This window comes from Apostichopus japonicus, chromosome 22, assembly GCF_037975245.1.
Source record: "Apostichopus japonicus isolate 1M-3 chromosome 22, ASM3797524v1, whole genome shotgun sequence".
Lineage (NCBI taxonomy): Eukaryota > Metazoa > Echinodermata > Holothuroidea > Aspidochirotida > Stichopodidae > Apostichopus > Apostichopus japonicus.
This window is the reverse complement of record NC_092582.1, coordinates 5,375,332-5,391,237: the sequence shown is the minus strand read 5'-3', so window position 1 is coordinate 5,391,237 and position 15,906 is coordinate 5,375,332.

Here is a 15,906-nt window from a genome sequence, read left to right as displayed (position 1 = left end):
CTTGTCGTGTATCACTAGTCTTTAATAACAGCAAGAAAGTTGTAAATGTAGTAACTACTAAAATGCTTGGATGGGTTAACCCATCCAAGCATTTTCATAGACCCTGTACCCAGCATCCATGCGTGTAGATGGGACGAAATTCCAATCAATGCAATGCAGGCAGCTGTGTGTATAACATGGTAATTTAGCTTGGCGGACAAACGGAGCAACAAGTCTACGAAGGACCCCCTCCGCCCCTCACACAAAAAAGGGAAAATTGCACCAAAATATGGGTTGAATGGCGGGTGGTGGTGAATATATTCACAGTGGCGAGCTCAAAGTGGGATGGGAAACATTGGATCAGTGCTTGCCGGATTGTATTTAAATTCAAGAGTATTTATTAGTACAACCTTGTATTGAGATAAACTTTAAATCCTAATTTATAGTCTAAGTAAACTTTATAACAGTTTACAATAGAAGTCACCAGCTGCGGATCCAGTGTAACCCCCCCCCCCCACACCGACCCATCCCCGCTCTCAACCTCACACTTAAATCCAAAACTACTGTAGTCGTTGGAGCACAACCTGCATGTGTTTAATAGACCTAGTTTGTGACGGAGGTGACTGAGGTTTTTTTTTTCGTTTCTCTTTCTTATCTTTATTCTTTTTCTGGAGGAAAATGCACCCAGTTGTACCGACATGGGTGTCCGGTCTTCAACGGCAGGTCCACATCACCCACCTTCATAAAGCAAAAAGTACTGGTCTCTCATTTTATGTCTAAAAACGCTTCAAACCGCAGCCATTTTAATACCAGTGACAATGTCTTCACAAACATCATGAACAGATTGCAGTATCTATACCCGGTGATCATACTAGGCCCTAATTAGGCCCTTGTAAATGCCTCACTTGTCAGTGGCGGAGGTCAAATGCCTCACTTGTCAGTGACGTGAGGTGAAGTCAAAGGCCAGTGTTGAACGTCATCCATGGGTGAACTGCATGGTGTTCATATGAAACGGTTAAAAGAACATATTTTGGTTGAGTCATTAGAATTTATAACACAATGGATTGACATTTACATGCACTTAGGCCAGCTGCACTGATGAGCCGCCGACGTCAGCATTTATGTAGCCTTAAAGGAGCGTAGTTTTTAGAGGTGAATACCATAAAAGTCTGAAGAGCTAGATAAAGCACCACCACTCGATTTTTTGTTTGTTTTTGTTTCTTAGATTATAAAATATCAAACTAAAACGAAACTGTTAGCAAACTGCTTATGCACTAAAGAGCCTGTGTAAGAGAACTTGAATGTGTAAAAGAAAGAGGGCCTGACGTTTCGATCCTAGTAGGATCTTCTTCAGAGGCTGAATGACAAGTTACAGTAACAGAATGGATAAATACACACACAGGATACAGACAGGTTAATGAGCAGGGTGCACACAAAAGAGAAAGATGTGTAAAAGTAAGTTGGCCTAACGTTTCGATCCTAGCAGGATGTTCTACAGAGGCTAAACGACCAGGAGCAGTAACAGAAGGGACAAAACACGCACAAAATACAGACAGGTTAAAGAGCATGGTGAACACAAAGAGATAGATGTAAGGGGATTAGTAAACAAGGGCAGGAGAGAAAAAGAAAGAATCCAACAGGGAAGATGAGAGGTAGGAGATAAACGGTAGAGGGACAAAGAGAGGATTAAGGGAAGGGGGTACGGAATAAACTAAAGAAGGACAAACACAAAGGTGAGGAGAAAAATTGGTAGAAGAGAGCTATGAGAAGAGGATTGACATGGGGGTGGGGACAAGGGGAGATGGAGGGTTGAACAGAAGAAAAGTTAGTCATGTCCTTCCTGAATGTTGAGCCCATGAGGTTGAATGGTGCGAAGGCGTTGCATCCAAAGTCTCTCTCTGCTGATTCGTACTAGGTCAGGGCGGCTACCAAAGGATTTAATCACCTGTAGGGACATGTCATTAATGGTATGGTTGGGAAGGTTAAAGTGTTCTCCAACTGGGGTCTCAGTCTTTCATGATGTTAACCGTGGATCTGTGACCATAGAATCGCTTCTTGATGGTGGTTTTGGTTTCGCCAACAAACTGAATGCCGCAAACTCTACAAGAGATCAGATAGATGACATTAGTAGTAGTGCAAGTGATGTGACCCTTAGTATTGTGTGTGAGTTGCATGCTGTGGCGGGTGATGGAAATGTATTCAACAATGTGGTGGCTGCAGACTATGCTTCTCGAAGTACGATCACATTTGAAAGTACCATGCTGCATGGGTTTTGGGTTAGAAGTTAGTGGCGGAACAGCAGCACGCACAAGAAGGTCTCGTAGGTTTCGTGGACGTCTGTAGGCGATGATGGGTTTTACAGGGACTGCTCGTTGGAGTCTATCTAAAGTGAGGAGAATAATGTGGTTGTTAGTGGTGATTTGCTGAAGAGGAGGAAGATTTGGGTGGTAAGTAACAATCAGAGGGAGCTTGTAGTCCCAATCTCTTCCCCTTTGTCCTTCACTGCCAATGTAGATGATCTGGATATGGAGCGGAATCTCTGAATGGCTTCACGCACCCTTCTGGCACTATGGCCCCTGGCAGTAAGGTGTTTTTCCAAAACGTCTGTATGACGAATAAAAGAGGAATTGTTAAAGAAAATTCGACGAAGACGAAGTGCTTGACTGTAGGCAATTCTAGACTTGCAGTAGCGGGGATGGCAGCTACAAGAATGGAGATACTAGTGTGTGTCTGTTGGCTTGGTGTATAAGTTAGTAGAGAGAGAACCGTGTTCCTTGCGAACAGTCACATCGAGGAAGTTAACCTGTTGGTGAGAGTAATCAGAGGTGAATTTGATGGTGCTGTGGGAAGAATTGATGTGATTGATGAAGGTGAGCAGGCTATCCTCATCACTGGCCCAAACGAGGAAGATTTTATCAATGTAGCGCCACCAGAAAAGAGAACGGCTGGGAGCTGTACGGAGCATGCGTTCTTCAAGGCTAGACATAAAGAGGCAAGCAAGGGAAGCAGCCATCCTGGTACCCATGACAGTCCCGTGTCTTTGAAGGTAATGCTTGTCCATGAACGTGAAGTTGTTTTTGTTGAGAACCTGTTGCATGAGAACTTTAATGTCAGAGATGGGTTGACAAGGGTGGACCTTCTTGGACAGGACTGCACACGTGGCTGCGGTACCTTCAGCATGAGGGGTGTTAGTGTAAAGAGAAGTGACGTCGAAAGTACCGATGATGGCTGTACTGGGGATTTGGTTCTAGATATTTTCAAGTTTTCTAAGGAAATCTGGAGTGTCATGGATGTAAGAGTTAATCTGAGGAACAAGAGGTTTGATGAAGCGGTCTACAAACAAGGCTATCTTCTCGGTGGGGCACTCATTGCCTGAGATGATAGGCCTACGAGGGTTAACAGGCTTGTGAAATTTGGGCAGAAGATAAAACCTGGCTGCCTTGTCTGTGGGAGAAAAGAAAGAAACAGCCTTCTTAGTGATCTGGTTCCGCTGGTACATATCAGTGATGGTCTGTTTTATTTGCTGGGAGAAAATATCTGTGGGAATAAAATAAAGAAGAGTGTAAATATCGCTGTTGAAGAGATGACGCATGGCTTCCTTGATGTAATCATGTCGATCCTGAATGACAACTGCAGAACCTTTGACGGCTGGCTTGAGACATCAGTGAGGAGAGTGTTGTACGTTCATCTCTTGGAATGTTGTCGTGTGTTCTGGGAATTTGACTGGTTAGTCTCAGAGCTGACGATCGACTTGTGTGTAGGCTTCTAAAACAGGGACCCTGTTCTTAGGAGGTATTCAAGAAAAGAGAAAGATGTAAGATGATTAGTAGACAAGGGATAGAGAAGAAAGAAACCAACTGGTGGAAGTGGAGAGGTAGTCGATCAACTGTAGAGGGGCAAAGAGAGGATATAGAATAAGACTTGATATAAAATATCTAGACAGAAGTTCTGCCTTTGGTTATCCGTTACTTAGCACCGTGTGCAGCCAATTACGTTTTAGTATTTACAAGAATTAATATGATTCCATTCTTATCAGAGCCATGCGCGGGTATTCTGATTCGTACCATTTTTATTGTGCCACTCCCGCGCATACATAAGTCGCATTTATGTATGGCGCCATTGTCTGGTTATGTAGCAGCGTGGAGTTAGAACTGCTAACGCCATGGTAGCAGGTACATTCAGGACAGAGCCGTAAATAAACAGGAAACCGAATAGCGCCATCGTTGTCAGTACACGCGTTCCTCAATGAAAAGGTAAAGGGATAACTACCTGTTTGAATCCTTATTTCAACACTTACAAACTGAAGTAAATGCGTAATGTTTGTATTGTGGTCTATGGGTTACGTGGTTCAAATAATTTCGAAATATATGGACGAAAAAAAGAGGGAATCCGTCCATAATGGTGCATTTCGCCGTAACTCAACACCAAATATAATCAAACCTTTAGCCGTATACGGACCTATTAAAATATAAACGTAATAGTCCAAACATTCGTTTCCCGTTTGTCACACATAACCACCCACCTGTCGTTACCAGTCCACGCGTTCTTCGATGAAAAGGTAAAGAGATAAATAACACAAGAAAATATAATGATGCCGTAACAATTGACTAAAATAACTGCAATCAACCGATTGATGTATTTAACTAAACGCCCATCAATCTAGGCACACCAGCTGTGAAATGTTTCTGGAAGCCTTAATCTATGATGCAGGTAAATTCAATTTTGTTTTCGAAAAATAAGAAGAAATGTATTAAGAGCTGTCAGTGTTAAGAAACTGAACGAAATGTGATGTAAAAGTGCAGATTTGTGTTTAAAAAGAAATTACAATCAAGTGCTAGGATTTGTGTCACAGAATGTACAAACGGTTTCATTTTATTGGATTCTTCGGGTGACTTGGAAATGATGATATATGTTTGTTTGGATGATATGTCGATTTGGAGCGAGTCTTCAATGCCTTTAAGTTTGGCAAATTGAATTTATGTTTGTGTGCTTCATCTCTGAAGTGAATGAGTCAGTTATCAATCAGTTCTTAATTAATTTTGGAATGGCATCCATTTCCTTTGGAGGTGGTTTGTACCAGGGAGTTGTTATGTCCACCTACTGTGCTGCATTGACGGGGTTTAATTGGTCTTGTGGCAAGTTGATGAGTTCAAAGGGATTTGGAAGACACAACTCCATTCCATGCATACGACCTGTTTGAACCCTTATATCTATATATCAACACTTAAAAACTGAAGTAAATGCGTAATGTTTGTATTGTGATCTATGGGGTACGTGATTAAAATAATTTCGAAATATATGGACGAACAAAAGAGGGAATCCGTCCGTAATGGTGCATTCCGCCAACTCAAGACCAAATATAATCAAACCTATAGCCGTGATAAGGACCTATTAACATATAACGTAATAGTACAAACACTCGTATCCCGTTTGTCACAAATTTCCACCCACCTGTCAGAACATTTATGAACACCCTTACAATAAACTTTGCATCCCTGAAAGTAGTCTTGTTAAGACCCGAGTATGTAGCCTAGTGTACCTTTCTTTTTCACAAAGCTATTTTCCCGTATCTATTTGCTGTACTGCCAGGAGAACGCCCCCAGCAACGCTATAGATTGATACTAGGGTCTTGCACATTTCTCCCAAGCTATCTTATGTTTTCCTTTGATTTGGCAGATTTGCTAAGGAAAAGCGAAGAAGCCAATCAGGTTTGTCAATTGGGTCCACTTCCCCAATGCATACATGATGTCGTAACTACATTTCGTAATATAACACGGTGAAAGTAACCAAAACAGCGGCATCTGTCCTTTAAGTTCATAGGCGTTCGTTCGTTTCACGTGAACGTTCGTTTTGATTTCGTGCGAATGTTCTTTTGCTTACAATACATCTTCTATTTGCTTACAATACATCAAATATGATTTGCTTACAATTTGCTTACAATATATCAAATATGAATGTAAGAGACTGACTTCGGTCAGCTTGCGGCTTTGATAAGCCAATGAGGCTTCTTTGCGAGTTCCTGCTTGCAGGAGGATCTAATATACATATATATACATACATTTGATGTTGGCGATTGATCTATTTTTTTCTGACAAGTGGATCAATTTTGTCTTCCCTGTGCTCCTTGTTCACCCTTCAGTTGCATGTGTTTGAAATGTTTTGCTACATGATTGTCTTTTTATTTTTATTTCTCTTTTTAAGTGCAGCCTTTCACAATTTTTACATTGGTATTACATTATGTTTGTTTTATTTTTCATATTTCTACTTTTTCAATTTTCTTTCTTTTTTATTTGTTTCATCGTTGTATTTTCTTTCCCAAATGGCCGCCAATAGTATCAACACATTGTTCAGTTTAGACCACAGTGCATTATCGACGACAAATCGTAAGTACACGAATAACAATCTGAAATATACCCACTCCCGTAGGAGTGTAGTAGTAAATATATTTGTTATCAAACTAACCGAAGAGCGGTCAAACATATATGAAACGATGAAACTGACACGTCAGGATTGACGGCACGACGAATAACGTTGTCTACTTTTATCAGGAATAACAATAATATGTGTGGCATACCTAAACTTGCATAGCAAACTTGATACTCAAGATAAGGATCGAATACTCAAATTATGAGTGAAGTTTGATAGTCAAATAATTACTGACTACTTTAATACTAATGTTTGAAATTATTTAGTTTTCAAGCCAAGTTTGGAGTACTTGATACTGCCAACTTATAATTGCACACGGTACTTCTTGGTCATGTTATATTTTCATACTGAATGTTCCCTGCGTATACCATAACCTTGAATAATTGACGTCTCAAGTAAAATGATTCAATATTTTTGATAGGGCCTACTGAAGTTGGATAAATTCACTCTTAAGGTAACTAGTGCATACTTGATATTCAAATTAATGATTGGATACTGGATATTTGAACTGATGCCTGGAGAGGTGCTTTTGAAAAGTAATGATAATTGATTAAATGAACCTGGCAATACTGGCTTGATATACTTGAGGTAAAAGAGAGTGAAAACCGCAAAGCTTCCTGTGCGCATACAACAGCATTTAATTCTCCGACAACGGGCCGTTTATAGACCAAAAGGTTTCCATATGATTAACACTTGGTATGTCCCAACTAGATATTAGATTATTGTATCTCGAATTAATGACCACGTACTGGTTATATTCAAGTAGCTACGCTAAATGATCGTTTTGATTCTCACAGGGAAGGTGGGTACTTCTGGTTATCATGCTAAACATTATTCAACCATCCATTGTACATAATTCAAATGGCACAAAACCCCTTTGTGGATATGATTCCTCGGGGAATAAGATATTCTGGGGTGAGTGTACAAGTCATTGGTGCAGCCACCGAAGACCGTTTCGAACCGCTTCTGGCGTCAATAAATCTGTGGCATATTTTTCTAAGCGAAGCAACTTATGGGTTGTTCAATACCTTAGGGGGCCACTGGTATTTTCTTATGTATTATACTTTCATGGGGGCATTTGTCACGCTACTGTGATCAACATGTTAAATTTCATGTACTTATTGTGTTGCGACTATCCATCTACACTAAATAAAAGCTCAAGAAATTTACCATGACAAATGTGGCGTGTTAAATTTGATTGAAAATTTGCAAAAATTGTTACTTTTTAGGCAATAATCTGTAACATTTAAATATGTTATTAATTATAATATATTCTCCTCCTTTATACATGGCTTACTTCCTTATTTGTAAATGAAAATGATTGATAACAGACTAAATTTCACTATTAAACTAATACTTCATAAAAAAAATTGATGTTTATCTCGACAAGACCGGGCCATCAAAAGGAGGTTCCACGTGTAAACGTTGGTGTCCTACCAAATCAATTACATAGGGAAGTTATTCTATTGAGTGAATCATCCACAGGAGTTGTAACTATATTTCAATTTTTCCTAATTGTTTAAGCCTATGCAGTGTTTTAAAGGATAGTAAAGCCAGAAATGTCAAATAAACCAGAATGCGAAACGCATTGAGGTTTCGATGGCTTCATTGCACTAGACTTCTGCTTTTAAACCAGAAATAGCTGTTACAATATAAATTGCCTGAACCACTATGTTGATGTACAATTACGCTATGGCATGGTAAACATTGGTCAGTCTACTGTACTCCACCTCACAACTCCACCAAAAACAATAGGGGTATTGTACTCAATGTGATGCATCCACGCACCATAGTATGAGAAGTATCAACGATTTCCATGGTTAGATATCATGCAAAAGGCTTTTCAGAGTTTGACCTCTAATGACCTCAAATAAGATTTGACCTCACAAGCAACAGGATTCTTGTACTCAATATGGCAAATTCATACACCATGTAGCCTATGAAAATATCTATGACGTCTATTTACAGGGAGTGAAGACTCGCGCACAAAGAAACGTCTCATGCCGGTAATCTGACCTAGTTTCGAATGAGGTGTTGAGGTGTAGCAGAAGTCTTAGACACCACCATCGATCACAGAAAATACACACACAGCTTGCTACCGTCGGTAATTAGACACTAGTGTACAGTCAATACATGCAGCTACGGCCAATACCCTCAACACAGTGTACATAGCAGCGATGGACATCTCAGTAGAGATTTGTTATGGAACTCCCTGATCTCAGGTCTTGATAAAAGATAACAAGGTCAGCATTTTGTAGCGACAAGAAGAAAACTTCACTTGCAAGCAACGGAAAATTAACTTTTTTTCAGAGGGCATCACACGGTTTGGGGCGAGTCTTCAATGCCTTTATAAAGAATTTCAGGCGTGACAAATTATTTTAAATGTAGTCGCTATTTGGCGACCGTGACAAAAAGGCTTCTCGCCAATACACAAAATTCACTCGTCCATAGTACAGATCAACAATATCAATACTTTCTATGAACAAAGGTTATAGGCACTTAGGCAGATACATGGTGCTACGTTATTGCACATCGGAAAATTATGTTTCTGAGTGCAGTGTAAAGTTTTTTTTTCCACCCAAAGTAAGTGATGAACTAAATATAACAAGTCGCAGAATCGTAAATAAGCAGCTATAGGTCTACTGTTGTGTCTGAAACAAAAACAAATAATACATCTGCAAAAATACCTACGAAGATAGAGCTTGGCTTCTGTTACACAAGGGCTCCTAAACAGTAGCTATAGGTGTGCGCGAGTCCTAAGCCTATACGGTACCTCACTGCTACTTTGAACCGCTACTCGATTAGCGCCATTCGTACATTTCCCAATTATTTATCTTGTCTTTTAGCTTCAGATTGGTGTGCGAAAAGCATCGCTATTACTCCATTACACTGCCTGAATCAAAGCGATCTCTTACGCAATAAAAATCTAAGGTTGAAAGAGCATCCTTCTCCCACTCTCACCGGTGTTGCGAGTGAATAAGTTTGCAAAACTTCCTGGCAGCACGAACAGCAAACTTGTCTCAAAACTCCTTAAATTGTTGTATATTTTGCGAATTATGACTGATTGCATGTAAAAAAAAAATGCCTTAAGAAATCATTTAGGAGAGGTTTTGCCACCTTAAGTTTATTCGTATTCTTACTGGTATTCTTCACGTTGTTGTGTTAACGAACCCAATTTACCCCATCGTTGCTAGCCTAGAATTAATAAATTGCCCTTAGGCCTAGCCAGGTTTGTTCGAGTTGTCCCATAATCATAAACGTGACGATGTGTCGAACGTAACTTTTAAGGCAGAAGAATGCAGATAGCTACGTGGAAGAGACTACACAACTTGAGATGAACAGCCGATCCAGACACGTGAACTCACTGAAAAACTATGACCGGTTTACACAATTAATTCGCATTGAGATTGGTCATAGTCAAAAATCTAACTAGGTGACAGTTAAGTTTCGTAAACTATACTTCCAAACCTGAAGTTTTTATTTGGCAGTGAATCTAGACAATTGTGAAATACGACGGAAACTTTCCAATAGCACTGCTATAAGTACAAAGAGTACACCTTTTTGCACGCGATACATGTAGCCTAAGTGTGGCTGTGGAGCGACGTGTTGAAGGCTATAGGGATTTTTTCTCGCGAGTCTTGATTGGATTCTACGGATGCCCATAAGCTCATTTCCAATTCCCAACAGCCTCCTATGCCAAGGAGGCGTAAACACGTGCTATTTACTAGGCTGGTCGGTGGGAGATACGGTAGATTATGAAATAAGGTTCCACAATTTTGGCCTCTGGTAGCTCCAACTGACCTTTGACCTCCACCAAAAAAACAATAAGCTTCTTGTACTGAACGTATATACTACATTCAAATATGAGACTCATCCAAGCTTCCCTTCTTGAGATATCGTGTTAACAAGGTTTTCACCATTTCAACCTAGTGACTCCAAATGACATTAAACCTCTACAAAAAACAATAGGCTTCTTCTACTTAATGTGGTACTTCTTCACACGAAATACGCGATTGGTCCAAGCTTCCCTTCTTGAGTTATCGTGTTTACAAGTTGTTTCACATTTTGACCGCTGGTGACCCCAAATGACCTTGAACTCCTCTAGGAACACTGGCGGATCCAGGGCCTTTGTTTGGGAGGGGCCAAAGTGGCATTAGAGTGATATGGAGGAGGGGTCTAAGGGGAGGGGGTGCCCCCCTCCCCTTTGGAAAATTTTCTATTGCTGAATGCCCTCAGATGCAATTTGGTGCGACAAAAGTGTACAATGGTGATGTTAATTTACTTCTAAAAAAAATGTTTCCCAGGTGTAATTTTCTAAAATATTTATAAAACAAAGTTGGGATCATCTTTCTCAAGAAATTTTATTTCTCATAGGTTATAAATTTCTTACAACCAGCCTGTAACTGCCAAATTGTGTTAAACTGTAAATCCTCATGCTCATACATTCATGGGCGGCGATCCGTACTTTCGAGTGGGGGGGGGGGGGGATATGACCTTGTTGACTATCTAAGCGTAGCGCCACCATGAGTTGGCGCGAAGCGTACAAGAAAATTTGGGGATTTACAAACCCTCTAGATGGCCGGAAACTGCACTTCCCAAGGTTTCCAAGCGGCATATACCCAACTTTAAAATAGGGATATCATGTCCGAAATATCTCATAATTAGGATGCAAAATACTTTTTTTTTAATTTCGGGTGTTATTTTGGGAAAATTGCCCCTGTCAATCTTGTTTCAGGCGCTACGTTAGAATGTTCGAGAGCTCTTTTATATTATTCGATGAAGAAAATGGCCTCATGCAGGCTATTATAGGCCTATACACATGCAATACACAATTACACATATAGTTACATTCCTAGGTACCGATTGCTAGGGCATCCAGGTGAAACGTGTATTAAGCATTACCCTGGTAACATGAGATTCTCAGCTGTTCGAGGGAACATGTACGTGTGTAGGCCTACTATAGGGCCTATATGAATACTATGAGGGTGCATATATGTACTATATCAATACCGTGATAAAGATAAAGACGGTTTATTTGAAAAAATCGCACTGCGTTTATGGTAGGCGAGAAATGAAGCTAAAAATGAGCCGTACATTCACGATGATACATAAATGTAGGCATGAAAATATTCTTATCCCTGGCATTTGGTGGGGGGGGGGGATATGGTGTATTACATCCCCTCCACCCATTTTCATGGGGGGATATATCCCCCTTCCCCCCCCCCCCCCCAGGATCGCTGCCCATGCATACATTTACATAGCTCCCAACTTTTGAGAAGGCAAATGCTGGTCCATGTCACGAATCGCCGTCCTGGGGGAAGGGTATAAGGGGAGGGGGTGTCCCCCTCCCCTTTTGATTTTTTTTTGGAATCCTGGTGATGCCTACATGTAAAATGGTGGCACTTAGAAAGGCTTTTGTCACCCAAAATTTTCTGAGAAATATGCATTTTTTTGTGTGTAACATCAATAAATTGAATAGACGGTGATAATTCATTCTTTCCCGTGGCATGAAAATGTTCGCTGCTCACCCCAATGAAAAGAAATATAGGCTAATTTGAGGTTAAAATGATGCTGTAAAGGGGGTTTTATACTCTATTATGCTAAATGCTAAAGAAATGATGGTTGCTAAGTCAAAAATTGATGCAAATTTTTTATGTATACTTGACAATTACAATGCGGTTTTTTCGGACGCTTATGCGGGTCAGCGGGTTTGGGTGTTAGAATGCGGGTCTAATTCCCGCGAATTGCGGGTCAGTTGGGAGCTCTGCATTTAATTTTAAACCAGAAAACAAAAAGGTTTAGAATAGTCTACCACTGCTATTCCTCTCGATTTTTTAAATTTCCAATCATATGATTTAGCGGATGTTCGGAAACACTTTTTGGCTCACCTTTGGGGGGGCCATGGCCCCCCTTGGCCCCCCCTTGGATCCGCCAGTGTCTAGGAACAATATACTTCTTCTACTCAATGTGGTACACCTACTCACCAAATATGACAATGGTCCAAGCTTTCATTATTGAGATATCGTGTTTACAAAATATAAGGAAAGGTCATTCTAAATATAAAATATTGACAGACTCTATGAAACTTTATGGTTACATTGTCAATATTTCCCAGATTTAATGAGATGCCAGTTCTATCTCAAATTTAAGTTCCGGGGCAAGGTTTTTAACAAACATTCATAGTTTTTTGCCAACTTACTTCTTTCAAAGTTTTAAATAAGTTGGGAATACAACTTTGGTTCCCTCTGTTCGCGTGAAACATGTGAAACGCCTTTTGTTAAGCAGAAAAATCAGATAAACCTGTTGATCAATGAATTGGTTTATGCTTGTAGATAGAAACTGTCTAAGTTATTATAATAAAACAGTAACATGGCTTAAAACAAGTTTTATGGTGACGTACTGCAATTTAAACATTTTTATGTCCCTTTTACACGTGAAGCGTACAATTTTCAAGATAACCCAGGTATTCTGAGGATGTAATTCACACATTTGCCCTTAAAAGTTATTTACACATTGTAATTTTGAAGGTTCCTAGATTACACAAATTGAAAAGGGGGTTTATGATAAAAGGTGACTGAGATTTTGGCGCTAAATTGCGCATGTCACACATTGGTACCCTTATGTACGTGCCTTATGCCAGGGAGTTGTTCCATAACAACTCCCTGCTTCCACACAGTGAGTGATTCGTAATATTCTTGTTTATAACATTGAGTAAGCCTTCGTTTCCTGTGCCGAGCGTTGGTAACCAAACTAGTATTGCTGTGGTATTTTCCACTCATATATATTTTTCTGAATATTTTCTGAATTACTCGAGTGAGGTCAAGTCATTTCGGGGTCATGGGTAAGTCACCAAGGAAATGAGCACTCGAGTCGACTCTTAGTCCGGGTGACTCTCTTGTAACAACTCTATTATCTTGGTTGTCCGACAAGGTGCCTTATACGAGAGCGTGATGGCCAATTGGCTAAGGCGTCGGACTCGTGATCCAAGGATTGCTGGTTCGACTCCTGCCTAGTTCATTACGTTGTGTCCTTGGGCAAGGTGCTTTAACTCACTTGCCTCATTCCACCCAGGGTTTAAATGGGTACCTGTGAGGTAATTTGTCATTCAAGTGGGCGCAGTATATAACTGCTGCCGACTGGAGGCAGTGTCTCTGGGACAGCTTATCATTGACCAGGGGTAATATAACGTCTGTAAAGCGCTTTGAGACCGATCGCTGGTGTAAAGCGCTATATAAAAATCAAATATTATTATCATCATTATTATTATTATACGGAAAAGAAAGGCAAATTGATGAACGGTGCAATACAACAGCAGTACTACTGCAATGCGGTGAATGCCATGTTAGGGTGCCGTTGTTTATGTGACGTCACAGGAACATGTTTTGGTACAGTTCTTAGGATTTACAAAACAGAGGTTTAACATTAAAATTTAAACTTGACTGCCGGAGCCGACGTTATCGTCAAGTTAGAATTAAAGGAGAATTCCAGACATTTGGCATGTTTTATAGGTTTATTTTAGTAGAGAAAAGGGATCTGGAAGGGCACTCAAGTCCCCATCAAGGGCCCTATAGGAGAGAAAAAACTGAAGACACAATGAACAGCAATGGGAAAGCAAAGCCCACTATGGCTCACATTCCTTGCAGTTGCACCTAAACTAATATTATTAATAATAATAATAATAATATACTAAATACTACTATGGTTTCACTAACTAAGGTTATGTATTATATACCTAACGTTAGGCTAGGTATACGTGCCTGTAACTTGACCACATATATCTCTTTTTCTTAGGTTGAAAGACTTTCGTATGTTCTGCACCGATTTTACAGAGATTTCCATCATTTCATTTCTGCTTTCATTTTGTTCGTATAACCTAGCCCTACAAGATGGGCTAGCTGGTCTCACTCGGACATTTTGGCTAGTCCTGAAGCACTAAATTCTTCGAATTTGTATACGTGTTTTGACGTCATAAAAGTGAACAGCGCCGCCAGCTTCAAAAGGAGACAACAACATCAAAGCCGACAACAGCACCAAAGTAGACAACAACGTTGAAGGAGACAACATCATCAAAGGAGACAACAACAACAACAAAGGAGACAACATCATCAAAGGAGACAACAACGTTGAAGGAGACAACAGCAGACAACAGCATCAAAAGAGACAACAACATGATAACACACAGCATAGAAGTAAACAATATAATACATGCCCTTTCGGCGTTCCATATCCTGCAAGTGTCAAATGCCAAATTCCGTTAACTGATATAAACAGGGTATCCGTACTGCAGAAACTGTCGGCACAAGTGCTTTGACCTATGATGTATGTATGTATGTATGTATGTATATGTGATCTTCCCGCAAGCAGGAACTCGCGAAAGAAGCCGTGGAGGCGTATAGACTCGCAAGCTGACCGAAGCCAATCTCTCGGCACACATTCATTTAACGTCCATGTCAGGAAGTTGTTATTGACGACACACATTGCTGTCGGCGGGGAATCGAACCGGGGATCTCATGACTGGGAGACGCCGGCGTTAACCACTAGGCTATACACTCCGCCTAATGATATAAAGAACATTTGTATAAAAAAGGGAATTTACCCAACCGGATGCTGTCATGCTAACAAATATAAACAAAACAACAAATCAAACGAAAGACCAAAAGGGGAAAAGAGAAAGTCAATTGCTTGCGGCGACAATAACAGTGAGGGCGCGTAATGACTAACGAAATACAAAAACAGTCACGTGGGTGTAAATTAAATTAATAAAAGCATACCAATGAATCTAACGTTATATACGGTAAAGTTTAGGGTCGGGCGTAAACAAAATACATGGGTCCATGTTCAAAGACTATCAACTCCCTCGTTATTTGATGAGGTGTTTTCCTTTGATAATAACACTTGACGTGTAAAAATTTAGCCAAAAGTTGAAGTCGATATGTATGTAGCGATTCATATAAATATGATGGAACTTCGATAGAATACTTCATAACAAATTCATGAACATTTCCAGCTACCCTTCAAGAACCCTTCAGCTTACTTTACCTGAAGACTTTGACAAGTTTATGAATTGACAACATTCCACTTTCAAATATACTTGTAACAACCATGGCAGGCTGGACAACGTTAATAGGTGAGTTCCTAACCTGATGTTATATCATCAATAGGCACTGGGTGAGTTAATCGTAATCGACTCTATCGCATTAGTCTAATTAGGATGATAATGATAGAGATGATGATGATTATGATGATGATGATGAAGGTGGTGGTGGTGATCATCATCATCACCATCATCATCATCATCATCATCATCATCATCATCATCATCATCATCATCATCATCATCATCATCATCATCATCATCATCATCATCGTCATCATCATCATCATTATCATCATCATGGGGTTTAACTAGAGATAGTTCAAACGATTTAAGTTTGACTGAGAGCTTGAAAGAGGAAGATATTCTGTGCATCCAGTTGAAATTCGCATCCATTTCTTACAAGG